Raw genomic sequence first — 8,152 nt, forward strand, 5'->3', positions numbered from 1 at the left:
TCCATTCTCCTCTTGGGATCTTGGGCATGCACACACAAGTGCCCGGTGTGAGTTTTAAGCCAGCGGGTCCGGGACGCGAACCGCGATTGACTGCATGGGAGTCCAGCGACATAGCCATTACGCTAACTGCTGGTTCCCTCTAAGTGTAAATTCTGACTCCCCAGACCAACTTCTGTAGTAGCCTACAAATGATAGAAAGCCTTACTGAGACCAGCAGTTAGCGTAATGGCTATGTTGCCGGACTCCCATGTAGTCTACTGTGGATTGAGTCCCGGACCCAGTGGCTTAAGCACGCCGGGCGCGTGTTCATGTGTGCCCAAGATCCCAAGAGGGATGGCGGTGTGGCCATCCCTCCTGGGGGGTGATTTCTCGCTTTCTGTCTGGCGAGCGCACGCGCTCTATAGCATAAACTTCTCAAAAAAAAAAAAGAAAGCCTTACCAGGAACATAAAAAACTCACATACCTGGTATGGTACACATACTATCTACAGTATTTTACAATCAACTAGAAAAAAGATAGTGTTAAGAAAATCATAACATACATTCACAGTTTTGTGCTGTATTTTCTGATATGTATTTTTTTACTCTGTATATGGGGCCAAGTGGTGTGGTAGTTGAGGTGCTAGACTCCCAGATGGCCAGTAGGTCGTGGTTTGAGTCCTGAAGCTGGCAGCTTGCTTTCTTGCTTTTGCTTTCTCTCTCTGGTGAGCATGTGTGCATTATAGCAAATTTTTTAAAATTAATAAGTAAAAATTCTTTTTGTAAAAATTCACATATAAGTGGACCCATGTAGCTCATTGGCAGACCCATGTCATGTGGTCAACCCTAACTTCAAAGAGTCCTGGGATAGTCAGTAATTTTAATTACACACATCGCAGCTGTGAACAGATTAGGAATTATAAGTAAAAAAGAAGAGACTGGAAATAGGAAAGCAATTAGTAGGGTTTCTGCCACACAGATATGGCGTATAAACTTGCACACCAAAAGGAAAAAAACTATATGGGCCAGCAGATGGCGTATTGGCTATGTCGCTGGACTCCCCTGTAGTCAACCAGGCTTCGAGTCCCGGACCAGGTAGCTTAAACTCACGCCAGGCGCATGTGCCCAAGAGCCCAAGAAGAGAATGAAGAAGGATTGCGGCGTGGCCATCTTCCCTAGGAGGCGATTTTTTGCTTTCTGTCTCTCCATCTCTTCTGGGGAACACACCAATCATGCAGTTCAAGTCTGGAACCCAGCGGCTTGAAAAACCCACAGGGTACACAGGTGTACATATCCAAGATCCAGAAAGGAGGGAGAAATGGAGAAGGGACTAGCATGACCATGGATGGTGGGGGGAGTGGGGAAGGGACTGAGTTCTCCCTCTCCCTCTTCTGTCTCTGGTAAGCACACACACCCTCTGGCAAAGTGAAAAATATAAAAAGAAAAATTGGCACATCTTAAATGAAATAATCGTCTTAAAAACTAAAGTCCCATACAGATGGCTCGTATGCTGTTTGTTTTGGTTAATTTTCTCTACAGTTAGGTCTCATTTTGAACATAAGAATTATTGCTTCGGAAGTTTAACCTGAGTATTTAGTACTCAAGGTTTTATGATCTGCTAAATTTCACACTAACCACAAAAATCAAGTGTTACAACTAAACTAAAAAATGAAAAGAGGGAGCCAGATGGTGTGCAGTGGTAGAGTGTGAAGCTCTATGAGGCTGTCCCCATGTGGGAGGGCTCTGGCTCAGTGTTGAGAGACCTCCCTAGTGCCCTCGGCATACGTGTGCCCATTGTCCAGGGCTGGCTGAAGCTGGGGTGGATCATGGCATCAATATCCTGTAGGGAGTGTTCTTTCTCTCTTTTCCCCTCTCTTGCTCATGGAAGAAATAAATTTCTTTAAAAATAAATAAATAAAAATAAAATAAATGAGGCCAGCAGGTGGTATAGTGGTTAAGACACTGAACTTTCACATGGTTGACCAAAGTTCAAGTCCCAGACTCAGTGGCTTGAAACTCATACCAGGTGCATATTCACACGTGCCCAAAATCCCAGGAAGAGAGTAGAGAAGGAATTGTGCATTGACCATCCCCCCCCGGAGGATGCTCTCTCATTTTTTCTTTCTGTGTCTCTAGTGATTGTATGCACCCTATAGCAAAATTCTCTCTAAAGAATAAATAAAATTGGGACCAGCACTTAGCGTAATGGCTGCGTCGCTGGACTCTCACGTAGTCGACCGTGATTTGAGTCCCGGACCTGATGGCTTAAACTCACGCTGGGCACGTGTGCCTGCGTGCCCAAGATCCCGAGAGAAGAATGGAGAAGGGATTGCAGCGTGGCCACCCCCCCTGGGGGGCGATTTCTTGCTTTCTGTCTCTCCGTCTCTCTCTGTCTGGTGAGCACACACGCCCTATGGCAGAAACCTCTCCCCAAAAAAAGAAAAAAAAGAAAAAAGAAAATTTTAATAATTACAGGGGCAGCAGGTGGCATGGTGGTTAAGCTGTTGGACTCCCACATGGCCCACTGCAGTTTGAGTCTGGGACCTGGTGGCTTTAAAATCACACTGGGTTTGTGTGTGCATGCTCAGAATCCCAGGAGGAAAATGGATGAGAAAGGATTGAGACATGGCCATCTCCCCTAGGAGTGATTTCTCACTTTTCCTCTCTCTCTCTCTGGCAAGCACACATGCCCTTTGGCAAAAATCTTCAAAAATTAAAATTAAAAAGAGGTAGAGTCTTGACCCTGAATTCAAATAACAGGCCACTTCCTTCCTTAACTTTGCTAATAATTCCTTTTAACCAGTGGTTTTCAAATTGCTGGTTACAATGTACTGATGGGTTATAAACCAATTTACACAACCAGAATATTTTTTATGGACATAGAACAGAAAAATGTAAGCGTGCTCACATATGGTATCGAAAGTGCTTTTGCTCCACTTGTGCACATATGTGCACACATTCATTATCGTGTGTCCTGAGTTGTAGAGTTTCAAATACACTACCTCCCCTCCTTCACAGGATGGCAGAAACTCTAAGCCAGGCTCAGGCTGCAACACTCAGCCAAAATGTCTCCTATATATTAAAGGAAGAATGGTTTGGGAGCCAAGGCAATTTGATTTTGGCAGGTTGTAAAACTGAGTTCAGAAAGGCAAGGAAAGCAGTGTGTCAATGTCTCCTTCCCCTTTTTAATAATTAATGCAAGGTTTTTTTTTTGTTTTGTTTTTGTTTTTTGGTAGAGAGTTAAGTGTGCTAGAGAGACCAAGAAAGGAGTAAACACCCCATAGAGAACAGTCACGCTGCAATCCCTTTTCTTCCATCTCTCCTTTCCCTCAGGATTTTGGGCATGCACATGCACCCAGCATGTTTCTCAAGCCACACGCTGGAAACCTGCATTAAGTATGGATTAAGCCACCAACCCACTGGTTAAAAGGAATTATTAGAATTTAAAAAGGAATGACCTGTTATTTGAATTCAGGGTAAAAGGACTCTTTCATTCTTATTATTTTTAAGAAGTTTATTTCTTCCATAAGCAAGAGAGGGAGGAAAAAAAAGGAGTATCCCCAACAGGGTATGGATGCCATGATATACCCCAGCTTCAGCCAGCCCTGGGCCACATGGGATCTGGCTGCCTTAAACACCAGGCCCCAGAGCAGGCCTGCAAACTTTTTTTTTTTTTTTTTTTCCCCCAGTAAATTGTTTTTCTGAGAGAGAAAAAGAGACAGTACTTCCAATAGGGTCTTCATGTCATGGTCCACTCTTGAGCTCTGGTCAGCTCTGGATCATAGGCACGAGCTTGCCCCATGTACTCAGGGAGGTCTTTGGTCACAAACCTGGAACCTTCCATGCAAGTCTGCACTGCGGCACCGTCCAGCCTCTTAACGCGTCTTGACTGTCATGGAGGAAACTCAGCGAATTCTCAAAAACACTACGACTCGGGAACCAGCAGTTAGCGTAATGGCTATGTTGCTGGACTCCCTCGTAGTCGACCGCGGTTCGTGTCCCGGACCCGGTGGCTTAAAACTCACGCCGGGTGCGTGTGCGTGCGTGCCCAAGATCCCGAGAGGAGAATGGAGGAGAAGGGATTGCGGCGTGACCATCCCCCCTGGGGGGGTGATTTCTCGCTTTCTGTCTCTATGTCTCTCTCTGTCTGTCTGGCGAGCACACGCGCCCTACAGTAAAAATCTCTCAAAAAAAAAAAAAAAAAAAAAAACACGACTCAAAAATCAGCTCAAGCTTTTTATCATGGGCCCTCAGAGGAGATCAGCTGCTTCAAGATAAAGCTGAGTACATCCTTCTCTGCCACTGGCTGCCAGAAACTCATTGAAGTGGATGATGAACGCAAACTTCGTACTTTTTATAAGCGTATGGTCACAGAAGCTGCTGCTGACGTTTTGGGTGAAGAATGGAAGGCTTAGTAGTTCGAATCAGTGGCGGAAATGACAAACAAGGTTCCCCAGGAAGCAGGGTGTCTTGACCCATGGCATGTCTGCCTGCTACTAAGGGACATTCCTGTTACAGACCAAGGAGAACTGGAGAAAGCGCCAATCTGTTCAGGGTTGCATTGTGGATGCTGATCTGAGCATTCTCAACCTGGTTATTGTTTAAAAAGGAGAGGACATTCCAGGACTGACTGATGGTGGGGCCTAAGAGAGTTAGCAGAACCCAAAAACTTTTCACTATCTCTAAAGAAGACGATGTCCGCCGATATGTTAAGAAAGCCCTTAAATAAAGAAGGTAAGAAACCCAGGACCAAAACACCTAAGATTCAGCACATGGTGATCCACGTGTCCTGCCACGCAAGTGCGGGTGTATTGCTCTCAAGAAACAGAGTACTAAGAAAAATAAGGAAGAGGCAGCAGAGTATGCTAAACTTGGGGCCAAGAGAATGAAGGAGGATAATGAAAAATGCCAAGAACAGATTGCCAAGAGACACAGGCTGGCCTGAGGGCTTCTACTTTTAAGTCTGAATTGTCAAAAATAGGATTTTATAAGAGAAACAAATAGATGGATCTCAAAAAAAAAAAAAAAGAAAAAGCAGCTCAAGACTTCTTAGTTGCTCTGGGTGTGTATGTGTTAAGTTTGAAAACTGAGGGGGGAGAAGTCAAGAAGGCTGACAAGTATTTCAAAGCTGGTACTTCAGGACAGAGACGAAACTAAACAAGAAAGTGGCTAGTTACTATCATCGGGCCACAAGCCTTAGTTTAAGCAAATTCTATAAAGTACCCAGAGTTTACAATGGAGGCAAATAACCAAAGCTTTCACAGTAAACGTTCGGTAAATATAAACCCGTGCTTCTTTTAAATGACCGTGGCTGAACTGGATCAGCTCACACCAAAGCTGCCGCTGCTAGCCACACTGCGTTCCCCTAGTCCATCCACGCCACCAGAACTTATTTTGAAATTTCAAGACTTTAAGGTTACTGTTAACCACTGAAGTACTGGCGTGTGGTTATAATTCAGCCAATGGAACTGCGCAGTCTGTGATGAAAACCAGTTGCCATAACAGAGTTCACTTCGAGACCCTCGGGGGACAGCTGCTGGCTCTCGCACTCTGGACAGCTGGAAACTCTTACATCAATATGCCGTGAGAAAGTGCTTTTCGGCTCAAGACTCCCAATGAGATACCATACCATAAATTTCTATGGGATAAAGTTATTCTTTCAGGGGCTTCACGGGAGTACACTGGGGGAGGGAGGCGGCACAATCCGTCATGCTCTTCAAGATATTCAGACAAAGGAAACAGCCACATCCCTATGAGGGCTCCCTTTCATAGAAACACCCTGCTTCTTTCCACTACCCTTCTGTGTTGAGGGGCGGGGAAGAGTATGGTGTGGCTGAAAAGCATTTAGCGATACAAATCCCCAAATTCAAACCTTCCAAGATCCTGAAACACTTCAGTCTTTCCCAAGCTGTTTACTTTCAATAAATTACTTTCTTTGCTATAAAAAGGTTGTGCTTTTCTAAATTATTTAAGGAAATCAAATCCCAGGATGCTCTTTATTAAAGTGCTGTAGTAGGTCTGGAAAGCACCAGAAGAACTCAACCTGAGAAGCCATCCTCTATCAATCCTATTCCTACATCTCCAAATGAGTGTTCAGGGCCCACAGAAAATAACTGTTCTGTTCTTAGTGACAGCTGCCTGCCTACCACGAGTCTCCCAGGGCCTCTCCCTTCTTCCTGCAAGATCTGGACTGTCCCCCGTCTCCCTATGTGTCAATTATCTTTGGCCTCAGCTTTATTTTCCCCCAAGACTTAAATCAGTCATGACTTCCAGGCTGCTACAGGCTCTGTGTTCCAACGTTAAAATTACTGCTCAGATTTTGCAGCTGGCAGTGACACTGAGGAAATATACTATTTCTGGGGAAAATCAGTGTTTTACTACATGCAAAGCCAAAAAGACACAACTCCTTTGCATAGAAGTCTGGGGAGATAGGGAGAAAGAAGGGGAGGAATATAGTTATTCAGGATTGCAATCAATTTTAAAAGAAATGCCTTTATTGTATTAAAAATGGAAATGTGTACTAAACTAAAATGCTCATGATTTAGAGAATCGGGGAGGTAATTTTTTCTATTTATCCTGATGGTATCTGCAGTCATCTGAATATCTTTAACTTCAGAAAAATGGTTTGAGGGATCCACAGTTTTGAACTGGCCTCCCCCCTCTCAAGTCCCAAATGGTTAACAGTCACAGCCCTGTGGAATGTTACTTTTTTTTTAAAACCATTTATCTACACTAATCAATTTTTGAAAGCACTGGTGTCACTTGGTAGTTTCTTTTTTATGTGGAACATTTTAACTAACAGCAAAAGGAAAGACAAGAAATTACATAATTATCATGCTATGGCCTGATTGGGAATGCAAAAAGTAATAATCCAGGAAGTATTCATTCAACATTATTATAAATAACACGAACAGGTCCTACATGATTTTGTCATATCTCATGAAAGCCTGTCTCTCATTTGTGCTAAGTTCCCTTAAGTTCTGCTAATTTAATCACAAGAAGAGGTTTCCCAGGTGGGCACCCAGATTCATCTCAGGACACCCAGCTCAGCCACCCCCAAGCGAGTAACCAGATTCTTCTATGCACAGCCATGACCACACAGGACCAGCACTCACTTTCAAACCTTCTAAGTGGGACCAGGGCAGGCAATTATGAATCCACACCTACCTACTCAGAGGCCTCTAGCTCTCACAGTTGGCCCTTCTAAACTCACAACTGCCTGGAAGTGGAAGCAGCCACAGATGAGCAAATGCTTAATTAAAATTTCTATTACTGTTGTTGTTGCCATTAAACACTATCGTTACTATTACTCAAAGGTGAACACATATTGCCCTAAACCACAGAGTTTGCAAAAGGCACTCTAGCTCTGCTCTAAAAATAATGACAACATTGACACAACAGCAAATATTTACTAAGCTCTTACATTTGCCAGGCAGTGTGCTAACCATTTGATTTTACTTACAACAATAACACTGTGTGGTATGTAACAGTATTTTAAAATGAGGATGCTGAGGCTTAGAAAGATGAAGTTACTTGCCCAAGTTCCTACAGGGCATAGGTGCAGAGCTGAAATTTACAGCTGGGAAGTTATGACCTCTAGGCCTAACTCTTACCGTTTTCCATCATTGCAACTCTGCCTGGTTAGGGAGCATTCTATTAACCCCATTACTGTTAACCGAGCCCACTTTACCTCTCAAGAGTACAGATTAGTTGGGACCAGCAGTTGGCATAATGGCTATGTTGCTGGACTCCCATGTAGTCGACTGCGGTTCGGGTTCTGGGCCTAGTAGCTTAAACTCACGCTGGGTGCGTGTACGTGCGTGCCCAAGATCCCGAGAGGAGAATGGAGGAGTAGGGATTGTGGCGTGGCCATCCTCCTTGGGGGGGTGGGGAGTGATTTCTTGCTTTCTGTCTGTCTCTGTCTTTCTGGGGAACGTACACGCTGTATAACAAAAACCTCTCCAAAAAAAAAAAAAAAGAGTATGGATTAGTCACAATCATTCAACCAGGGCTTTCACTGCGTGACACTGTGCAAAATCTACAACAATCCTCGCTTGGTGGAAGATCAGCCCAGGACATTCTGTCTTGGGTGGTGACATTGGTACTGGCACCCTCCTCTGTTTGGCAGGGTGTGACTGGAAACCCACGACCACCAGCATCATCATAACTTCCCC

Source organism: Tupaia chinensis, unplaced genomic scaffold, assembly GCF_000334495.1.
Source record: "Tupaia chinensis unplaced genomic scaffold, TupChi_1.0 Scaffold000285_1, whole genome shotgun sequence".
NCBI classification, from domain to species: domain Eukaryota; kingdom Metazoa; phylum Chordata; class Mammalia; order Scandentia; family Tupaiidae; genus Tupaia; species Tupaia belangeri.